Source organism: Barbus barbus (genome assembly GCF_936440315.1).
Source record: "Barbus barbus genome assembly, chromosome: 3".
Classification (NCBI taxonomy): domain Eukaryota; kingdom Metazoa; phylum Chordata; class Actinopteri; order Cypriniformes; family Cyprinidae; genus Barbus; species Barbus barbus.
Window position 1 is genome coordinate 14,269,652 of NC_136731.1, and position 21,988 is coordinate 14,291,639.

Below are 21,988 nucleotides of genomic sequence, written 5' to 3' on the forward strand. Positions count from 1 at the left end.
ACACACCCATCTACATCAACGGAGCTGAAGTGGAGCGTGTGTCGAGTTTCAAGTTCCTTGGCATCCACATCTCTGATGACCTCACCTGGTCCCATAACACCTCCACTCTGGTCAAAAAGGCACAGCAGCGCCTTTACTTCTTAAGGAGCCTTAAGAAAGTTCACCTGAATCCCAGGATCCTTGTGGAATTCTACCGCTGTACCATTGAGAGCATACTCACGAACGGCATCTCAGTATGGTACAGCAATTGCTCCGCATCTGACCGCAAAGCACTCCAGCGGGTGGTGAAAACTGCTCAACGGATCACCGGCACCCAGTTAACTTCCATTGAGAACATTTATCATAAGCGCTGTCTGGGCAGGACAAGAAACATCATCAAGGATGCCTCTCACCCTAACCATGGACTTTTCACCCTCCTTCCATCCGGCAGGCGTTACAGGTGCCTACGCTCTCGCACTAGTAGGCTCAGGAAGAGCTTCTTCCCCGAGGCTGTGACACTTCTGAACGCCACACCACTAATCTAACCTGCACCTGCTTATTACTGCACTGGTCACAGTACTTTACACACATGCATTTGCACTACTCATATTTTTGCACAGACTGCACAAGTTATTACACTATAAACTGTATAAAGTTGTTACTATACAAAGCACAGTAAACTATTTCTATAAAATATTGCACTACTGCTATTTTGCATAGAATACATTGTTCTATCAATATTTTGCACACTCATCCAGCTGTATTTATTTATTACCACTGTTCTCACGTTTCTGCTGTTCATAATGTATATAATCCTACATTGCTCTGTTCATAATGTACATACAATCCCTACATTGCATTCCTATTTATATTCTGTATATACTCTGCTCAATACTGTATATAGCAATTCCACTGTACATTCTGTAAATCTTATCTTCATTTACTCTGCACTTATATGTATATAAAACACTATATTCTTGCACTTCTGGTTAGATGCTAACTGCATTTCATTAGCTCTGTACTTGTACTCTGCATAAATGACAATAAAGTTGAATCTAATCTAATCTAATCTCCCGTTATCTGGGAAAGCTGACCCCTTTCCAAGAGAGCTGTCTCATTCGCCTACGACAGTGGCTGCAGGAAACACACAAAGGCAAGATAAGTGCAATATCTAAAATGAAATGGAAAGAAATTAATATTTTTTTATTCAGCAAGGATGCATTAAATTTATCTAAAGTTACATATATTTCTATATATTTCTATTTTATACTGTTTTAAAACTTAAGGAGCGCAACTATTTTCAACATTTATAATAATAAGTGTTTCAAAAACACAAATTATCAAACTGATAGAGGGTTTTAATGGATATATTACTTAATTATATTTAGATCCCTAAAGACCAGCATGTGCTGTGTTTCCTGCGTTCACGGGACTTTAATCTGGAAAAGGCCAAAGAGGCTTTGTGCCAGACGCTCACATGGAGGAAGCAGCATCAGATAGACTTCCTGTTGGACACATGGCAGTGTCCACAGCTACTGCAGGACTACTACACAGGAGGCTGGCACCACCATGATAAAGGTCTGTTTGACTTTAAACATGGCCGTGTGTGACATAGAACACAATACACATAGTTTCAAAGCAGCTTTACAGAAAGTCATACTGTTATGTTTGTAACGCCTTAGTTCTTTATCAGAGTGCAAGCTTTAGTTCAGGGCGATACGACAATATATAACAACATACAAGTAATCCTCCGAATCTAGATCCAGCTAGTGTTGTCCAACATATCAGTGCCACAGATTCTGAGATTTAGAGCTGCTTTACAGCAGAATTGATGGTACCACTTTAGTATAGGGACTGATTCTCACTATTAACTAGTTATTTATTAGCATGCCTATTATTAACATATTGGCTGTTCATTAATACTTATAAAGCACATATTCTGCATGACCATATTCCAAATCCCTAATCCTACCCAATACCTAAACTTAACAACTACCTTACTAACTATTAATAAGAAGCAAATTATGAGTTTATTGAGGCAAAAGTTGTAGTTAATGGTTTGTTAATAGAGAGAATTGGACCTTAATATCAAGTGTAACTGAATTGTTCTCTGTTTGTGACGTTGAATTGTTATTTTCTTGTTTATCACTGTAACGCTACTTTGAAACAATCTTTATTGTATGAAGCACTTTAGAAATAAAGGCGGTGATATTGTATATTATAATAATATAATATAGACCGTGACCTTTTCAACGCAATTGTGTATTACATGACGTCACGAACGTGCATCACAGAACAGAGCAAGGCGAGCATTTGTGCTTATAAAACTTAAACTTTTTTATTTATTTTTTAAATGACCAATCGTTTCGCTAGATAACACCCTTATTCATCGTCTGGTATCGTTTAAAGCCCTTTGAAGCTGCACTGAAACTGTCATTTGGACCTTGAACCGTTTGGATCCCAATGAAGTCCATTATATGGAGAAATGTTTTCATCAAAAACCTTAATTTCTTTTCGACTTAAGAAAGAAAGACATGGACATCTTGGATGACATGGGGGTGAGTAAATTATCAGCAAAAGTTTTTTTAAAAGTGAGTTCCTTTAAAGAGGTATTATGTATTGGAAATTACATCTATATTGGCATTTATTTATTTTCTCTTTTTTCATCCTGATGGTATCCTTTAATATTGGATCCTTAAATATAAATGGATGTAGGGATGTACGAAAGAGAGTGACTTTATTTAAGTATTTACAATTTAAAAAAGCAGATGTAATTTTTTTGCAAGAGACTCATACTGATGCCTGTAATGAGACAGATTGGATAAATGAATGGGAGAGTAGTATTAGTCTTAAGCCCGGCTCACACTGTGCGATTTTGGCCACGATTTGTTCGTCTGAGACAAATTTTGAAAATCCTAAAATCCTAAAAGATTCCTATAATCCTAGGCTAAAATCGGTTGTCTAGATCGCTGGTTTGACATGTTCACCGACAGCCGATTAATGGCCGTTGCGATCATTTTTTTCCTCCGATTAAGTTCTGGCAGTGTCAGAAGATTTCAGACACTTTCCTCAAGTTTCCTGCAGTGTGACATCTCCTACGACGACCGCCAAACCAAGAACCAATAGGAGCACTGAACTTGATGACGCAATTAGCGCGACAACTTCAAACCATCCATTATTTGTAAAAACAATATATGTACAAGGCAAAGTTTACTTAAAGTTTATTTATTAAGGGGCAGGATGTTTAAACTCGAATAACAAAATTACCTCAAGTTCGCTCTGTAGAACTGGAAGTCCATAAAGTCCTCTTTTGCCAAGCCATGACTTGCTCCACACACGTCATCTTTTTTTTTTTTTTTTTAACATCAAGGCATGTAATTAATAAAACTAACGCTACACGTTGCTGTTGTTTGCTAGCTACCATTATAGCGAGAGAACGCGGGTCACGTATTGATGACGTAAAACTCCGGACAAGTCTTCTTGAGTACGTCCGTTTTTATCGCGTCTTGACTGTCGTACAGTCTTACATTAAAACAACTGAGATCCTACAGTCTGACATGGGGATCATGTTCGTACAGTGTGACAAGCAACAATCGCAACAGACTTTTAAAAATCGCACAGTGTGAGCCCGGCTTTAGTCATGGTACAAATGTGAGTGCTGGTGTTGCGTTTTTATTTTCAAAGCGTGTTAAAGATAATCCAGTTTTCTTAGAAATAATACCTGGACGCCTTCTTCGAGCTGATATAACAATAGGCAATAATAGTTTTTCTTTTTATAATATCTATGCTCCTAATATATGAAGCGAGCGCTGTGATTTTTTTCTGAAACTTTCTGAAGAATTGTTGAAGTGTTCCGATGATAAGATCGTTGTTATAGGTGGTGATTTTAATTGTACTGTAGATCATAAATTGGACAGGAACCATGAAGAACCTCATTTTGGTTCAACAGATATTTTTAAATCTTTAATTAATAGAAATAGTCTTGTAGATTTGTGGAGGGATGCTTATCCTCAAGTTAAACAGTATACTTGGCTGAAAATTAATTCAAATAGGGTTTCTGCTGCGAGATTGGATCGTTTCTATACTGAGGAATGCAATAAAGGAAGATTTTTTAATAATTGTATCTCTCCTACATCTATATCAGATCATCATTATATTTCTATGTCTATGTCTGTCTTGTCACCTAAATCCTATAAGTCACAGTGGCACTTTAATAATATATTACTTCAAGATCACATCTTTGTGCACTCCTTTGGTCTTTTTTGGAAGTTTTGGAGAGAAGAGAGAGGTAGTTATTCATCTCTAAGTCAATGGTGGGATCTGGGAAAGGTGCAGATAAAGGTCTTTTGTCAACAATACACAGCAAATCATACTGAGAACTTGAAAGTGAAGATGAAGATGATAGAGCAAGAAATTCTTCAACAAAGCCTCCGTAATCAGGGAGGAGGTGATATCATTAAAGAGAATAAAGGTCTTTTGAAGGATTTATTGCAGGAGCAGGAGAAGGAGACACTTGTCAGAACAAGATATGTGAAGTGCAATGAAATGGATGCTCCAACGGCTTTTTTTTTCGGTCTGGAGAAAAAATTAAAAGAGCAGAAATATTTTCACAAACTGAAACTTCCAAATGGCAAAGAAATAACCAATCAACGAGAGATTATAGTTTCTGCTATTTGTTTTTATGAAAAACTTTATCAGTCCGAATTTTGTGATGAAGCAGCAGTTGAAGAACTTCTTTTAGATCTTCCGCAGTTGTCTAAAGAAGAAAAGATGGAATTGGAGGATTTCTTGACTTTTTCTGAGCTTTCAAGTGCTGTGCAAGGGCTGAACAGTGGCAAATCTTCGGGTGTGGATGGTCTCTCTGCTGAGTTTTTAAAAAGCTTTTGGAATGTGATTGGACATGATTTGTATTATGTTTTTATGGAGTCATTTAACCAAGGTGTTTTACCCCTAAGCTGTCGAAGAGCAGTGTTGACATTAATCCTTAAGAAAGAAGATCTTGGACTTTTAAAGAATTGGCGCCCTGTGTCGTTGCTGTGTACTGATTTTAAAATACTGTCAAAAGCTATAACTAATAAGTTGAAGAAATGTATGGCAACTATAATTCATGAGGATCAGTCATACTGTATCCCTAAACAGACAATTTTCGACAACTTATTCTTGCTAAGAGACATTATTGCAGTTGCCAAAAAACATCAAATTGATATTGGACTCTTATCTTTAGATCAAGAAAAAGCTTTTGACAGAGTGGATCATTTCTATTTACTAAAGACTCTGAAGGCCTTTGGCTTTGGACCACAATTTGTCTCTTGTATTAAACTGCTTTATAATGAAACATCTAGTATGCTTAAGATGAATGGTTGTTTAACTAGACCTTTTGCAGTAACAAGAGGTATACGACAAGGATGCCCTCTTTCAGGACTTTTATATTCAATTTCTATTGAGCCTTTGTTGTCACATTTGAGGAAACGACTGTATGGATTTTGTATTCCTGGTTTTCCAGAGATCCCACCTGTAAAACTCACAGCTTATGCTGATGACATAACTGTTTTTATAAGAAACATTGATGATATGGTTGCTTTGACTTCTAGTTTGAACATTTTTCAAAAAGCTACATCTGCTAGAATTAATTGGGATAAGTGTACATCCCTTCTCTTGTACGAATATACAATATATATATATATATACAAATATTATATCTTTAAGAATATAGATCCTCCCCAAATTCCACAACAGTGTGAATGGATAAAAATATGGTTTTAAAGTTCTTGGGGTGTATCTAGGATCTGATACTTATATGAAAAATAATTGGGAAGGGTTAGTTGATAAAATTGTGGGGAAACTACAGAAGTGGAGATTCTCCCAAAGTTATCTTTTAGAGGGAGATGTTTAATCGTTAATAATTTGGCAGCCTCAATGTTGTGGCACAGATTTACAGTGTTGAATCCCCCTGAAGAGTTATTGATTGGTATTCAAAAAGCCTTTGTTAACTTCTTTTGGGATGGTTATCATTGGCTTCCTCCTGGAGTTTTGTATCTCCCAGTTTGTGATAAAGTCACATTAGCTGCCACCGCTGGGGAAGCAGCACTGGCGCACGCACACACACACACACACACACCACTACTTACCTCATTCATCCTCCCAGCCGTTGCCGCTATCAGAGTAGCGGGTGCACACGCAATCCTGATAGCACCTGGACATTCTCCCATTGCAGCCCTCTCCTCTGTACATATCAATTTCCCAGTCATTTCATACACTTACACTGCACTTGTCGTGTCGTTTCGTCCCTGTGATGTTTGTCTGTGTGGGCGTAGTCAGTCTTCCGGCGTGAAACACCGCGCCGACCAAACCGAACAAACAAGCGGCAGCCGATTATGACATCTCGGGATCGGTCGCGCCGCGCAGCGCAACCGGAAGCTGGCGAAACCATTGTCTTGTATGAATAGGTGTATTTAAGTGTGGAAATTATGTGTTAAATGTATTCTGTGTTAGTGTTTATTAGATATAAATAGATTGGAAGTGATTTAGTATTAAGTATAACAGATAACGAATAGATGTGGTATTTGTGTGTGTTAAATGTTATTCTTACCGGTGAATGGTATGGCCCAAAAAAGGGGCGGGGTTTGGCCTATATAAGCCGAGGCCAAACATAGAGACAGGACTTGTTTACCAAGTCGATGCAAGAGTGCTACTGCGGTGCCTCAAGCAAAACCCTTCGTATATTGTGGATACCTGTTTATTGAATATATCATTGTTGGATTATTTTCTGGTTTATTTTTCCCTTTTGTTGTTTATTTGATACTTTGGATTTTTGTCATTTTTGGGTACACTTGTATATATTCTTCACTGTGGACAATCTTTCTGGCACTGTAAATAAATTCCACCTTGCACAAGAGTGCTTTTGCGAGTGAGCCATCATTTTTACATCCCTTCACGGACTCACATTTTTCCCCGAAGGCGAGCTGGTGGGCTCGTCTTCATCACACAGTTGTAGAAGGTGGTCAAGGACTTATAAATCTGGAGGCAAGAGTTAAGACAATGAGGTTTCAAACATTACAAAGGCTACTATATTGTTCAGATAAAATACCCTGGATTGCATTAGGTTTGTCTGTTTTACAAAGTATTGGGGGAGTCGGATTAGCTAAGCAGTTGTTCTTAATTGAAAAATCTTTTGTTTCAAAAGTAAGTGTTTCTTCTAACTTTTATGTAACTGTATTAAAGGCCTGGCAAATGTTTAAAAAATTGAGAGATGATGATGAACATTATGGTGTTTTAGAACCATTGTTTTTTAATTCTCTCTTTAAAATGAATTCTTCCATTCTGAGTTCAGTAATCGACAGGTTTTTAAACACAGGAATAGCTACTGTAAAAGATTTAATTGATTTTTCAAAGGGTCAATGGTATGCGGCTAAATCTATAGCTAATAGAGTTGGGCTTAGATCGGAAAGATATGTTGAAGGGATAATTGGAGATCTTAAAAAAATCTTTTCCTCAGTCTTTCTTGACCTATGTAAACAATTTTATTGAGAATGGTGAAAGGCCTTTGATTTTTCCATGTTTTCGAGTTAACATAATTTTTGATTTGGATGAAGATCTGAATGATACTTTATTGAAAGGATTTGAAGGTGTATTGTTTCACAATGTTGATAAAAAGATACTGTATTGTTTGTGTGTGAAATACCTGTTTTATACTCAATTGAAAAGACGCGTTGATACTAAATGGAGAGAATATCTATCAATTTCTTCAGAAATAATTCCATCATGGAGGTGTTTGTATAAGCCCCCTATTCCTAAGAGGTCTGGGGACCTCCAATGGAGAGTACTCCATTGTGCTGTGGCAACAAATAGTTTTGTATCACAATTTAATGAGATGGTTTTATCTGCATGCCCTTTTTGCAATATTCTTGATACTGTTTTTCATTTCTTTTGTGATTGTTCAAGATTAATTCCTTTTGTTTGAATTGTTGGATACAATATTTACTAAGCTTGGTTTTATGTTTACAAAAATATGTTTATTTTGGGTGTGAAGTATAAGAAAGAATGGAAAGTACAATGTACACTTGGTAATTTTCTAGTGGGACAGGCAAAGTTGGCCATTTTAAAATCCCATAAATGTAAGAATGAAGGAGAAGATGCTGATTTGCTTGGAATGTTTAAATCTCTTGTAGAGGGTCGGGTCGTTATGGAATATGCATACTGTAAATTAACAAATAATATGCACTTTTTTATGTGAGGTGGAGTGTGAGAAATGCTCTTGTGATAAGATATGAGTCTGGAGAGTTATTGTTTAATTGGTGAATTGTAAAGAATGTTTTTAAATCAGTTGGTTGATTAAAAGAGTTTTAAAAGTCTCTCTCTCTCTCTCTCTCCCTCTCCGTAAAACACATTTTTTCTTAAATTATTTTCATATGTTTTTCCTATTTTAATGTTTGTTTTGAAAGTGTGGTAAATTCTGGTAAAATGTACCAACAATGACATTTGTTATATACAAAATATACACTTTTTGATATACCATAAAAATAACAGGTAGCCCATCTGAATTATAACATTTAGTCATCCATCTAGTAGCCTACCAAAATTTTATTAACAGTAGAAGTGAAATCTTATTGTAGTATTCAAATCTGGGTACTGTCTTATGTTTTAAAATCACTTACAGAGGAAGTTTGGTCCCATCAGGCTAATGACAATCACGACTGTAAGCTTTTCTTTTTCTTTTGTTTTCACACGCGATCTTTACAACACACATTACATTACATTTCATGGCACACTCGTTTTATGCGTTTTTGGCGCCACCTATTGTCGTGGGTGTATTATTGACATGTCTAAGTCTAGACCCCGAATAAGACGACCACGTTTTTTCAGACGTATTAACAAGAAAGAAAAAAAAAAGACATCGTCTTATATTCGGGTCAATAGCGTATTAATAAATTGGAAAATTCAAAAATATTGTTGGAAAATATTTTTTCATGTTCTTGCTATTTCATTTGTGTTTGTACACATAAGGTGTTTGTGTTTTGTTGCTTATTTTTCTTCTGCAATTCTGTAATGAGATGAAATTGGATGTCCTTTGATCATCCTCTGTGAAACCAGGAATATGTTGGACATTCCTACAGCTTAGATTGAGTCACGTAATGACTCATGTGCTTATTTATATTTTTTTCCCTGAACCCTGTTCATCCTATCATAAAAAGACTGAAAGCTGTGTCTGATGCATGTACTCTGTGCACTGGGTGTTGGACTTTTGTGGCTGTGAAAGGATTGTATTGAGGATATATGATGCTGGGTGATATATTATTGAAAAGATTATCATTGGAAAACAGATGGTGCCATTGTTAGTATTATTAAAAAAAATCATGTTGACTGAACATGTATTAAAACTCTGTTGAACTCAGAAACAACTTATTTTCCACACATTTTTTTTTAAAACTTTCATTTCATTTTTACCAATTTAAGCATATTCTTGTAATTAAATATATGATTGGTAATGACAGAATGATCAGTTTTGTGTGAACTAGCCTTTGTGTTGTTATTTTCTTTTTCCACCAGATGGAGCCACATCACTTAGGAGTCAATCATTTCAGTCAGCCATATAACCCAAAATCATACAAACTCAAGATGCCTGTGTTTTGCGTTGTTTATGAATGCTCAAATCGGTGAAATGGAGAAAACGTACTCGGTTACTCACGTAACCTCGGTTCCCTTAGATACGGAACGAGTACTGCGTCGCTAGACGCTATGGGAAAACTCCTTTTTCTCCGAGGACTGAAGACTTTTTCAATCACGCAGTGTGACTGCACGGCCATTGGTTCGTGCAGTACTAAAAAACGAACCAATGGCTCGTCAGCGGCGCTGCACGAGCCTATTGCAGCAAAGCCCGCCAGAGCCCGCCAAAAGGGGCGGGGTCATCTGGCTATATAAGCGGGTGCTTCGCCATAGGAAAACAGGCCAATTAGACTGAAGCGACGACCTGAGTCGTGCAGCTGCATGGCATGGCATAGTACGCAGTACTCGTTCCGTATCTAAGCGAACCGAGGTTACGTTAGTAACCGAGTACGTTCCCTGTCGATACTCGTACTGCGTCGCTAGACACTATGGGGAACAAATACAATCCCGCCATGCCATGAAGAGAAACGACAAACATAAACTGGCCTTGAGCAATAAGGCTCAGAGGGACCAATTATAAGCAGGAAGAATCCTGCAGGAGGCCAGCCTAAAAATCGTTTCAACGGTCATAAGTACAGCCTCAGCACCAGAAATGGGGCCAAGAGCATTCCTAGACAATCAGGCAATGCCTGAGGGGACCGCTTAAGACAGGCGTGTGCCTTCTAAGCAGAGAGAACCCGAGCCTGTAAGGCTGGGACATCCAAGCTATAGAATCTGGCAAATGTGGACGGCGAGGCCCAGCCGGCCGCCGCACAAATATCTGCCATGGACACACCACTAGACCACGCCCAAGAAGAGAATGTCCTGAATGTCTGGCTGAATAGCCAGATGACCCCGCCCCTTTTGGTGGGCTCTGGCGGGCTTTGCTGCCATAGGCTCGTGCAGCGCCGCTGACAAGCCATTGGTTCATTTTTTAGTACTGCACGAACCAATGGCGTGATTGAAAAGGTCTTCAGTCCTCGGAGAAAAATGAGTTTTCCCATAGCGTCTAGCGACGCAGTACGAGTGAAATATCGACAGGGAACACAAGGAGCTTTTATCGTGTATGAAAATGTGTTGTTCATAAGGAGGGAAAGTCAAGAAATTGACTGAAAAACGCTGGAAAAAGTGGCTTGTAAACCTGCGTCTGCGGTGTGGGATGCAACCTGACCTCTGGAACGAATGCCTTGTCGAAAATAAAAATGTTTCGGTTTCCAAAAGACCAGGGGAGACTGCAAGCATGGATCACCGCTGTGCGGAGAGGCTTGGCTGCCACACAAGAATTCAAGGATCTGTAGCACTCACTTCTTTACAGGTAACAAACTCATGATAAGCCATAGACAGCTAGCTGACCAGCAGTAATAAGCAGACAATAGTTACGAATTAGCTACATTTATTGCTACACGTAAATAACAGTGTACATTGATTTTAAACAGTAACGTTTGCTCTGTGTTGATTAGCTTTAGCTATGATTTGAACTAGCGTTATGAATAAGAACCACAGTGGTTTCCAGTCAATGCTATGCAAATACCATACAGTATTTAACATTCGGCTTTGGTTTGCTCCCTGGGGGCATAATACAATAATGCATAGCTTTTCTAAGGAAGCTTTAAATGAATTACTAAATAAGGGCTTTTACAACATTTTCACTGACTACATTATCAATTATATATTTTATCTGTAAAGCTGCTTTGAAACAATTTGCAGTGTGAAAGGTGTTACAAATAAATTTGACTGATCTAAGTTCATTGTACTAGTAGGTTACTAATATTTTGTTTTATTAATAATTTTTTACAATATCATAGAAATGCATTTTTTACTCAAAAATGTTCATGTAACCAGAAAAGTTATGGATTATGCAAAGTTTGTATGATGCCCAGCAAGGTGCAGTACTGTGAACACTTAACTGTTCCTGTTACTTGTTTTACTTTAGGTGCACCATGCCATCCTGAATATGTTCCATCAGTGTTTGCACACAAAAACACCACTACTGGTGGTTCACAGAAGTTGGAGCGATACCAGAGGCATCAGAGGCGATCATCTGTGGTTGAGCCCATGGATTCACCTTCCTTAGAGGTTACCCAGGCTGACTCTGAAGAAGGATGCACTGCTGTGGGTACAGATCTGTCAATGGCAGACATTGACCAACAACAAAATGAAAACATTGAGTTAAAAAGAAAAATGGTTTCACTCGAGAAGAAACTGGAGTCTCAAGAAAAACGACTACAAGATTATATGTTTGGCAGTCTATCCGATTTTATTTTAAATGAGGACGAGCACACTCATTTTTACACTGGTCTACCATCTGCTTCTGTGTTTTTCACCCTCCTCACTTACCTGTCATCAATATGGAATGCATCATCAACCATACTTACCCTTCCAGAGCAGTTTCTTGTAGTCCTGATGAAGCTTTGTCTAGGCTTAATTCATCAAGACCTAGCTTTTCGCTTCAGAGTGAGTTGTGGAACTTTCTCAAACATCTTTCATGAATGGCTCGATGTGATGGCTAAATAATGACTGACCTCCTGTAAATTAGACATGTCTGTAGAAAAAAATTCTTGTCTCAACATTTTGTTGAAGGGGTCTGGTAGAGTAACGTTAACCTTGTCGCATTTAAGTTTGGCAAAGTAACGTTTTTTTTCTTCTAATGGCAACTCAAAAACATATTGGCTAGACATAGTTTTAACTTTTTAGCTAATTTACTTATCTCTCTCTCTCTCATTAATCTATGATTTACTTGTTATTTATACTACTTATTATTATAAATAATATACTCTAAAGGGACTTCGCTGTTGTTATTGATTGTTTGCGGAAGTTTACCGGAAGTTCAGTTTGGGCCACAAAAGCGTGCATGCGCAGTAACTTTTGTTTATGTCGTTGCCGTTGAAACCGTCTATAAAGATAAAAAAAAAATCATGTCATTCTCGATTGAAACTGATTTTTGTTTGTATAAATACCTAAAGGGTAAAAAAGAAATACGTAAACTCAAAAATACATTAATAAACGTACAGTCCAGTAATTATTGTGGAAGGGAGAGTTCCGCTGACCGCTGATACAGGTTTGTTGTGTGATACCTATAACAAATATACATCATGTAAGATAAAGCATTACATTTTACAAATAGCATTTTTTAATATGAGAGATGTTTTTATACATTTCTTGTTTCTAGTAACTGAAGTCAGTGAGTCATAAAATGTATTGTTCTTTACAAAAAAACTTAAAAGAGGGACTAATAGACGTAATTTTTGCTTTATGTATATGAAACTTCCCACGAAGAATTATCACCTTTAAAGTGTTGTCAGCTACCTCTGATCCAGTAAAAGTAACACTTTTTGTTTGAGCATCAGTAACTCTGTGGTTGTTTGTGCTAGATCTCTCAAACTTTGATATATCGTAGCCCATTTGTCTACTACAAATAAAACTCACTTGGATGTGTACTGCATAATCACAGATTGTGTGCGTTAATGTCAAATACAAAGAGTTCCGTTGTTACAAACTACCCCACTACTGGGGTGAGTTGTAACACAGGCTGGGGATAGATGTAACAGTGTGAAGTAATTTGCTGAAATAAGACCCACACTTCCAGTTTATGTAAAAATCTGATTGAAGAACAAAGAATAATCAGTTCTGAATAAAGTGAATCATTTAAAGTGACAAAAACATTATACTGTATTGAGTGTATTCCTTTTAGGACTTTAAATTTAGCACAAAAACAAACTGTGTGTGTGTGTGTGTGTGTGTGTGTGTGTGTGTGTGTGTTGTGTGTGTGTGTACTGCAGTCACTAGCTGTGTTGCCATCTACCTACTTTATGTGAATTTTGGAATGTCATATGAAAAAAATGCTGGATGGAAATGTCAAGATGTGCATAAATTCTGAACGTGCACAAAAAACAAACAAACAAATGTATATGCTCATTTGAGGCGGATAGTGTTTTTATCCAATAAGAAGATAAGCACATCAACTATGATGGAAACACATTTTATATAAATCCCTTGATGTGAAACAAAAACCTCACATGACATTGCCTCAACAGAGGACGTGACTGGATAACTGGACTCATTGGAATCATAAGGAGTTGGTTGTAACATTTTTAATGAACTGTTACAACTATCCCCACCCCAAGCAGTCATAACATAGCTAACTGTTTTATCATTTGGGTTTTAAGTTAGCATGAATGCAAAGTATCAAATTAAACTAAACAGCTACTTTAAGTTTTGTAAGTCAAATAATTGTATCTACAACATAATGATTACTAGGCAAAAAATTATCTTAATGAAAAAAAAAGGAAAAAAAAAATACTTTCTTTCCTTTTGTAATCGAGACCCTGGCATCTTTGATGAATTTGATGACAAAAATGGTTTTCTGTAGTGTGTTTTGGGACACGTTCCATTAGGATTTATTGGTTTTAACAAGCCACCAATAGGAGACCAATTACCAGTAGAGACCAACAGGAACCATTACAGTTTCCATTAAAACCAATCGAATTACCATTATAATCAGTAAAACCATTACAAATTCTATGATGATTTCTATTGTTTTTTTCAACATTACCCAAATATCCTCAAACTTTTGTGAGCTTTTATTAACACATATCATGAGATTTTGTCATCTCAGGCAATAATATCCTCAAAACATTTTATGAATGTTGTTTTGACTCCTTTGTAATTGTGCCAATGATTTATAAAAGATCATTCTACATTCTGTTCAACATCCCTAAAACATCCTCAAAATGTTTCAGGCAAAATGTTCTACTTTTGTTAAAACATCACTTAACAGGTATGTTTTATTAAAAACATTTTGTCATCTTAGTCCTCACAATGTCCTTAAAACATGCTCAAAATGTTGCATGTGTAATGTTCTAGCTTTGTTAACATGTCACATTACAAGAAAGTTTTTTTCAAGAATATTTTGTCATCTCAGGCCTCATGATATCCTCATAACATTTTCTTAATGTGGCTGAGAGAATATTCTTCCTCTATTATTATGGAACATTGTGCCAATATTTTATTGCGAACATTGTATAATCTGTTTTCGCAACAACATCCTCAAAATGTTGCCAGTAAAATGTTCTAAACTGAACCAAATTGGGTTCTTCGACTTTTAACAATAGCAGAACCCTTTTTGGTTCTAAATAGAACTCTTTTTTAATAAGGTTCCGTAAAGAACTGTGCTTTGACAAGTTTTATAAGACCTGGATTTACAATTTATTTCCAATTAATATCAGTAAATATATTTAAATTATTAATATTTGTATTTACATTATTTTATATATTATTTATTAATATTAATGTTCACCCCTATATCTACCTGATTTTATAATATCTTGTGGCTTCTATTTAGGTTTTACATAAATAAACAAACAGCATATGTCAATTATTTATTTAATGGAAAAGTGAGGGGAAAATGACAGTGCTCAAACAACTGTTATTAGCTGAAAATATTAATAAATATCAGTTGACACTAAACATAATATGGAATTAATGAAGACCAAGTTCAAGTGAAATATCTTCACAATGCCTTTATGTCCATCTTTATGTTTCTCTTTGCTGATGATGATGATGATGGTAGGTAGGATATGACGGCTTCTGAAATGCACAGCTGAGTTTAGAGTTATAATGTGTCCAGTTATTTATGTAAAACAATTAGAAAAAAATGGACAGTATGTGAGCCCTTTATAATGTTAAAAGAAAATTTGATATAAGGTCTTGGGATAATGTAAATGTTATTTATAACTGGGTGTTTATGCATAAAGTAATTAAAATCATTAATGGATTATTATTTCAACATTTCTGTTAGGCCGACTTACATAGTGAAGAGAAAGTAAGTATATTTAACTGAACAGAGCTGGTCACATAGATTTTCTGTTCAACTAAAAAGAGAAAAAGACATGATTGGCATGAAACTAGTTACAATTTGAAAGGTAATATTTATAGAAATTTAAAAAAAAAATGATCATTTACCTCTTAAGAGTGTGTTGAAAGTCTGTCTTGAGCTCCAGGAAACCAGTAGCAGCTTTGATAGTTACAGATTTGAAAAACAAATGGTGGGAAAAAAGAACCCTAAACTTTAAAGCAAAGAACCGTCTCAGCAGTTAAAATAAGGTTATAAAAAGAGCTGTTTCTACCTGTAAAGAACCTTTAAAGAACCATATTTTTTATAGTGTAGCTTTGTAAACACAAGAACATTCCCACACGTTTTATAAAAAAAAAAAAATATTACACCAGCTCAGGCCTCAATTACATCATTATAACGTTTTCCTAATGTGGCTGAGAGAATGTTCTTCCTTTGTTATCTTAAAACATTGTTCTAATGTTTTATTGACAATATTGTATAAACTGTTACCTCAACAACATTCTCAAAACATCCTCAAAATGTTGCAGGTAAAATGCTCTAGCTTTGTTACTACGTCACGTTACAAGAACGTTTTTTAAAAAACATTCCATCCCTTAAGGACTCTATGATGTTCTTATAACGTTTTCCTAATGTGTCTGAGAGAATGCTCTTCCTTTGTTGTCTTGAAACATTGTGCCAATGTTTTATTGACAACATTGTACGTTACAATCTGTTACCTCAAAAAAACATCCTTAAAATGTTGCAGGTCAAATGTTCTAGCTTTGTGAATACGTCACATTACAAGAACGTTTTATAAAAACATTACACCATCTCAGGCCTCAGTGATGTTTTATAAAATTCTCCTAACGTGGCTGAGAGAATGTTCTTTCTTTGTTATCTTGAAACATTGTAACAATGTTTTATTGACAGCGTTGTATAATCTGTTACCTCAACAACATCCGCAAAACATCCTTAAAATGTTGCAGGTAAAATGTTCCAGCTTTGTTTACACTTAACATTATAGGAACATTATCTGAAATGATAAACATTCTTAAAACATTTCTTGAACATTACATTCAAATGTTTTCTCTAAAACATCAACCAAACATGTACGGAATGTTAGCCAAAGTTCTGAGAACGTTCCCTGCTAGCTGGGCTGATGCTGAATACAGAACCTTCTGACTGACATTTCTGAGCATCTTGAGACACCTAACTGCTGCATACATACAAGTCTCCTTAAACTTTGGGTGAAAGATTATGAAAGAAACCTTAACATCGCCAAACCTGTAGCACTGAAAATCACCAACATTTTTAAGACTCTTATGTTATTATGCTTATTGTCAAATAATTTATTGTAAATAGGTACTTTACTGTCTTTTTTGATCAGTTTAATGGATGCTTGCATTAAAGTCTTAAAATTGTAATGACCCCCAAACATTTGAATACAGAGCAGTAAACATGCAGTAAGGGAAGCCCATGACAAGACCACATGAGGGAACAGGGAATCACATTATATGAAATAGGGGACTAATTTTAAACTAAAATATATAAAACATGAAAGAAACAAAACCTAAAACAGACGTGACATTAAATTATTTTTATTTGTTTTTTAATTATATTTTAATGAAGATTTCAATTATATTCAGTGTGACATGAGTTAAAATGCACTTCTGACAAGTTAGCATATCAAAGTATCGCTTAAGCCTTATGATAGTACATGCACAATTTTCATAATGTTTACAGTTATTACTTATATGTAAATATGTGCAATAACAATAATACTGTAAATCATAGTATATTGAGATCACAATGTACATATTATGATTTTGTTTATGCAGTTATTTATGAGTGCATAATCATACTGTGTATCTGAAGTTTATATTCTAAGATTCAGTACAGAAACTTTACATTTAAGCCAGCTGTTATGTCAGAGTTTTATAGATTGTGCCAATATCTTGGCGACTCTGCCAGAAACATTAGATTGGATCTCCACAATAGGAATATTGTATCCGGTCTCTTTTCCAGATCCTGTCAAAAGACTGGTATCCAAAACTGTCAGCAATGTCTGATACACATACAGGGTGTTATTGAGAATCTTTGGATCCATAAGTGTATAGTGGCTGCTTACATTCTAGTATTGAAATGTAAATGGGGGAAACAAAACCATTTTTCATCATTTGCAGAGTGTTATGTATATATTTGTCTATCTAGGTTAAATAATCACTGTGTAATCTTCCCTTATTTTCTTCCTGAGCTCTTCTTTTAAGGTCCTCAAGTTTTTGAACTCTTTCTTGATTCCTAGTTTCCTTCAGTTTCTCAATCATGAAGTCCAGATGCTGGAAAGAAGACATGGATGTAGATTTTAATGCTGTCTCCATTAATTTCTCCAAACACTGATAACACTCTTCCACAAGCCTGATCTTCTCTGCCTCTTTCTGCTGGATCTCATTCTCTAGTCTCGTCAACAAATACTTATTATCTCCATATTTCTTTTCATAATTATTCTTCATGTCTTCTTCTGTTCTTTTGACTTTATGATGGACAACCACATATATCGTATCATCTTTCACATGTTTAGTGTAGTGACACATTCCAGTACAGACTGAACATGTTCCCGACTTTGTCATCACACTACACCATGAGAGGTTTATGGCCCACCAGCATCCTGGATAGTGGCAGTTCTCCTTACAGTCAGTGCAGGAGGTTGCTTGAGTGGTCAGATGCCACCATTTTGACTCTATGGGCACTTTTTCTAGAGTGAATTCATCCACTTCATATTCAAAGTTGTTCATGGTTCTTCTGTATTCTTTTAAGTCCTCTAATGTCTCTTCTGACTGCTGTTGCTCTTGTTTTCTCTGCTTTGCCATTATGATTATGTCCTTTAAGTTGCTAATTTTAGCATTCAACTGTTTTCGGGCACTAAGCACACCTTCAGTCATGTTTATGTTTTTTCCATTTATCCTATTCAGATAAGCAAAGAACTGCTTAAAATTTTCGATTCCACTATCCCATGATGCTTTGTAACTCTCTCTGTCTTCCTCATCAATGCACTCACTCTGACAGTTGTCAAACTTAAAATAAACAGGTTGACCTTTCTTCTTTGCACATGGAATTCTGGCTGCTTTGATGAAATTCAGGGATTTTTTGGGGACAGTTTCATGAGAGTTTGTGATTAATACCACAATGTTGTTTTCTATATCCTTTCCAAATAATGAGACAATTTCATCCATAATATACCGCTGTCTCTCATGAAGTCGAGCATCTGAAGCCTTCAGCACGAGACACACTGCATGAATTTCATGAATGCCATCCTTAGATCTGAACAACTGCTGTAAAGTGTCAGGAATGAGTTTGTCATTATCATGGCCTCGTGTGGAACCAAATCCAGGTGTGTCGATAACAATGAGAGAGAATGGACTGTCCTGCACAAAAACCTCATAAACAGTCACTGCTTCTGTAGGAGACTCAGTCTGGTGTTCAGGTATTTGCAGCCAAATCTTGTGTTCCCATCTGACACCCAAGATGTAATTAATCATTGCATTGATGAGAGCAGTCTTCCCTGTTCCTGTTTCTCCAACCATCAGTATGACCTTATGAGGTTTGTCATCATTTTTTTCTCCCAGTCTCTTTTTCCTCAGAAATTCTCCTTCAGATATTTTTGTTATGTTGAGTATAAATCTTGTAGTGGGTCCTTTTATTGATTTACAATTTGTAAGAATTTCACTAAGCTCTAATTTTATTGGGCTATCCATGTCTTCACACCTACATGAAACAAGCAATAATACACATTATTAAGCTCTTTTATAAAAAGCAACATTGTTCACTCACTTGACTTAAGTCCAACACATGCTCATTATCCAATTCGTCACAATTTGATGCTTGATCAGGACCTTTTGGCGTCACTTTTTGATGCACAGGGTACCCTTTGAATGTCTCAATGTGCTGGGTCCTCCATTGCTTTAAATAAGAAACTTTCCATGTCAATGTGTGGACGCTAAAGGGCATGATAATATTATCATCATGATTAAATAATATATTTTGTTATAAAGAAATAATCTTTGAGAGAAGCAGTCTGTCAGCGGAAGTTAAAAGCAGCTCGTAAGTATATTTACTTGTCTCGTTAGTGTTTAGCGCAGTTGCCGTTGCTAGGAAACTCTTGTTTTGTTTACTTGCTGATATTACGTTTGGTCTCGTACTGTATCGCGTATCTTGTCAGTGTCTGCGCTTGCTTGGCCATTTGTTGTGATAAACAGGAAAGTGTGTCCAGCTGAATTCAAATAGTGATTTGTTAGATGGGTATAAAAAAGGTTTTTATACCGCGGTAGCAGTCACGGCAACCGTCGTGTGAAGGCCTCCTTGTGTGAAGACCGAAGAGTGTAAAGACCATCAACTCTACCGTGCGACTCCACCGTGCAGGGACACCGGCAAGGGATATAAGTATCGCTTTTTACTTATCCTCTTTCCTACAACTTGTTTCACTTCTGTTTTAGTTTTTATAACCAAGATCAATACTACCACTCGCAAACCACGCATCACACACTGTAGACAGCACAATCCTAACAACCTGCGCACTTTGCCTATGTCTGCTAATACATTACTTTCTTTTTCTATTGGTCTTTGGAATTGTCAGTCTGCTGTAAACAAAGCTGATTTCATTACTTCCATTACTATTCATTCAAGGCTAAACCTCATGGCCCTGACAGAAACCTGGATCAAACCAGAGGACACTGCTACACCTGCAGCACTCTCCAAAAATGTATCCTTTTCCCTCACCCACCACTTGACTGGACAAGGTGGAGGTACTGGTCTGCTCATTTCTAATAATTGGAAATTTACTCATTTACCATCTCTGAGTATCAACAGCTCCTTTGAATCACATTTGGTTACTATTACCTACCCTTTAAAAATACATTTTGTAGTTGTTTCTCGACCTCCAGGACCACTAGGTAACTTTGTGGAAGAATTGTTTCTCTCAACCTTTCCTGAGGATGGTACTCCTGTACTTGGAGACTTCAACATCCACCTAGATAAACCTCAGGCTGCAGACTTACACACTCTATTTGCCCCTTTTGATCTCAAGAGAGGGTTAACTATGGCTTCTCACAATTCAGGCAACCAACTGGACCTTATTTACACACGACACTGCTCCTCTGATCATGTGCTGGTTACTCCACTGCACACCTCGGATCACTTCCTTCTCACTCTTAACCTCAACATGATTCCTGACACATCACATACCCCTCCACATGTCACTTTTCGACATAACTTATGCTCACTCTCCCCCTCCCGGCTATCTGCTATGGTTTCATCTTTGCTTCTTCCCCCTAAACAGTTGTCATCTCTTGATGCTAACAGTGCTACTTAGTGCTATCTGACGTTCTCCGCGAACATCGTTTTAAGCTCAGTGCTGCGGAAAGAGTATGGCCCAAATCACAAATTCCTACTGACCTTAATTTATATCAATCACTCCTCTATGACTTCTCTTCTAATGTCTCCACTGCTAAAAGGACATACTATCATGACACAATTAACAATTCGCCTAACTCGCATGCTCTTTAAAACATTTTTCTCCCTCCTTTGTCCTCCTCCTCCCCCTCTTTCATCAACTCTAACAGCTGAGGACTTTGCCATATTATTCATTAAGAAAATTACAAACCTCACTGCACAATTTTCCACACCACAATTTATCAAACACATCTTACCAGCAAACATACATTCATTCACATCCTTCTCTCCACTCTCTGAGGCTGAAGTCTATAAACTCATCCTTTCCAGTCATCCTATTACTTGTCTGCTTGATCCTATTCCATCTCATCTCCTTCAAGCCATTTCTCCTGCAGTTGTACCTGCACTCACTCACATCGTTAACACATCCCTTCACACTGGAATTTTTCCCTCAGCATTTAAACAGGCCCGTATAACCCCACTTCTTAAAAAAAAACACTCTTTTAGGGAACTATCAACTGGTTTCCCTTCTACCTTTCATGGCTTCAGAAGTGGATATTCGACCGAAACTGCCTTGTTCTCAGTTTTTGAAGCCCTAAGACTTGCAAGAGCGGCTACCAACTCTTCATTACTTATCTTGCTGGATCTGTCTGCTGCTTTTGATACGGTCAACCACCAGATCCTTCTGTCAACCCTATTGAGAAAGGGCATCTCAGGAACCGCACTACAGTGGTTTGAGTCTTACCTCTCAGATAGGTCCTTCAAGGTATCTTGGAGAGGTGAGGTATCCAAGTCACAACACATTCAATGTTTGAATAAACTGACAGCTCGGATGCCCAGATTATGCAGAGCTGTAATAGCTGCTAATGGTAGAATTGTAGTATTGATGAATCGAACATTTTAGTTTTTTCTATGTATAAACTGTTTATGTAATAACATATGTTTTCGTAGTTTGTGTTGTCCCTTATCAGTGCAAAATTATTACAAATTAATAGTCGTAATTAGAAAGAGTTTGACTGGAAAAACAAAATGTGTTTTAGAACACCACTGAACATATCAAAATTTGTTAACAGTTCAGAAGAAGAGAAA

The 21,988-nt window shown here is 36.7% G+C and overlaps 1 protein-coding gene across 5 annotated transcripts in view; it reads right to left on the minus strand.

The window, feature by feature from the left end:
• LOC306846321 (protein NLRC3-like) overlaps nucleotides 1–21,988 on the minus strand; it is a 325,863-nt gene that overhangs the window by 107,519 nt on the left and 196,356 nt on the right. The window lies entirely within an intron of this gene.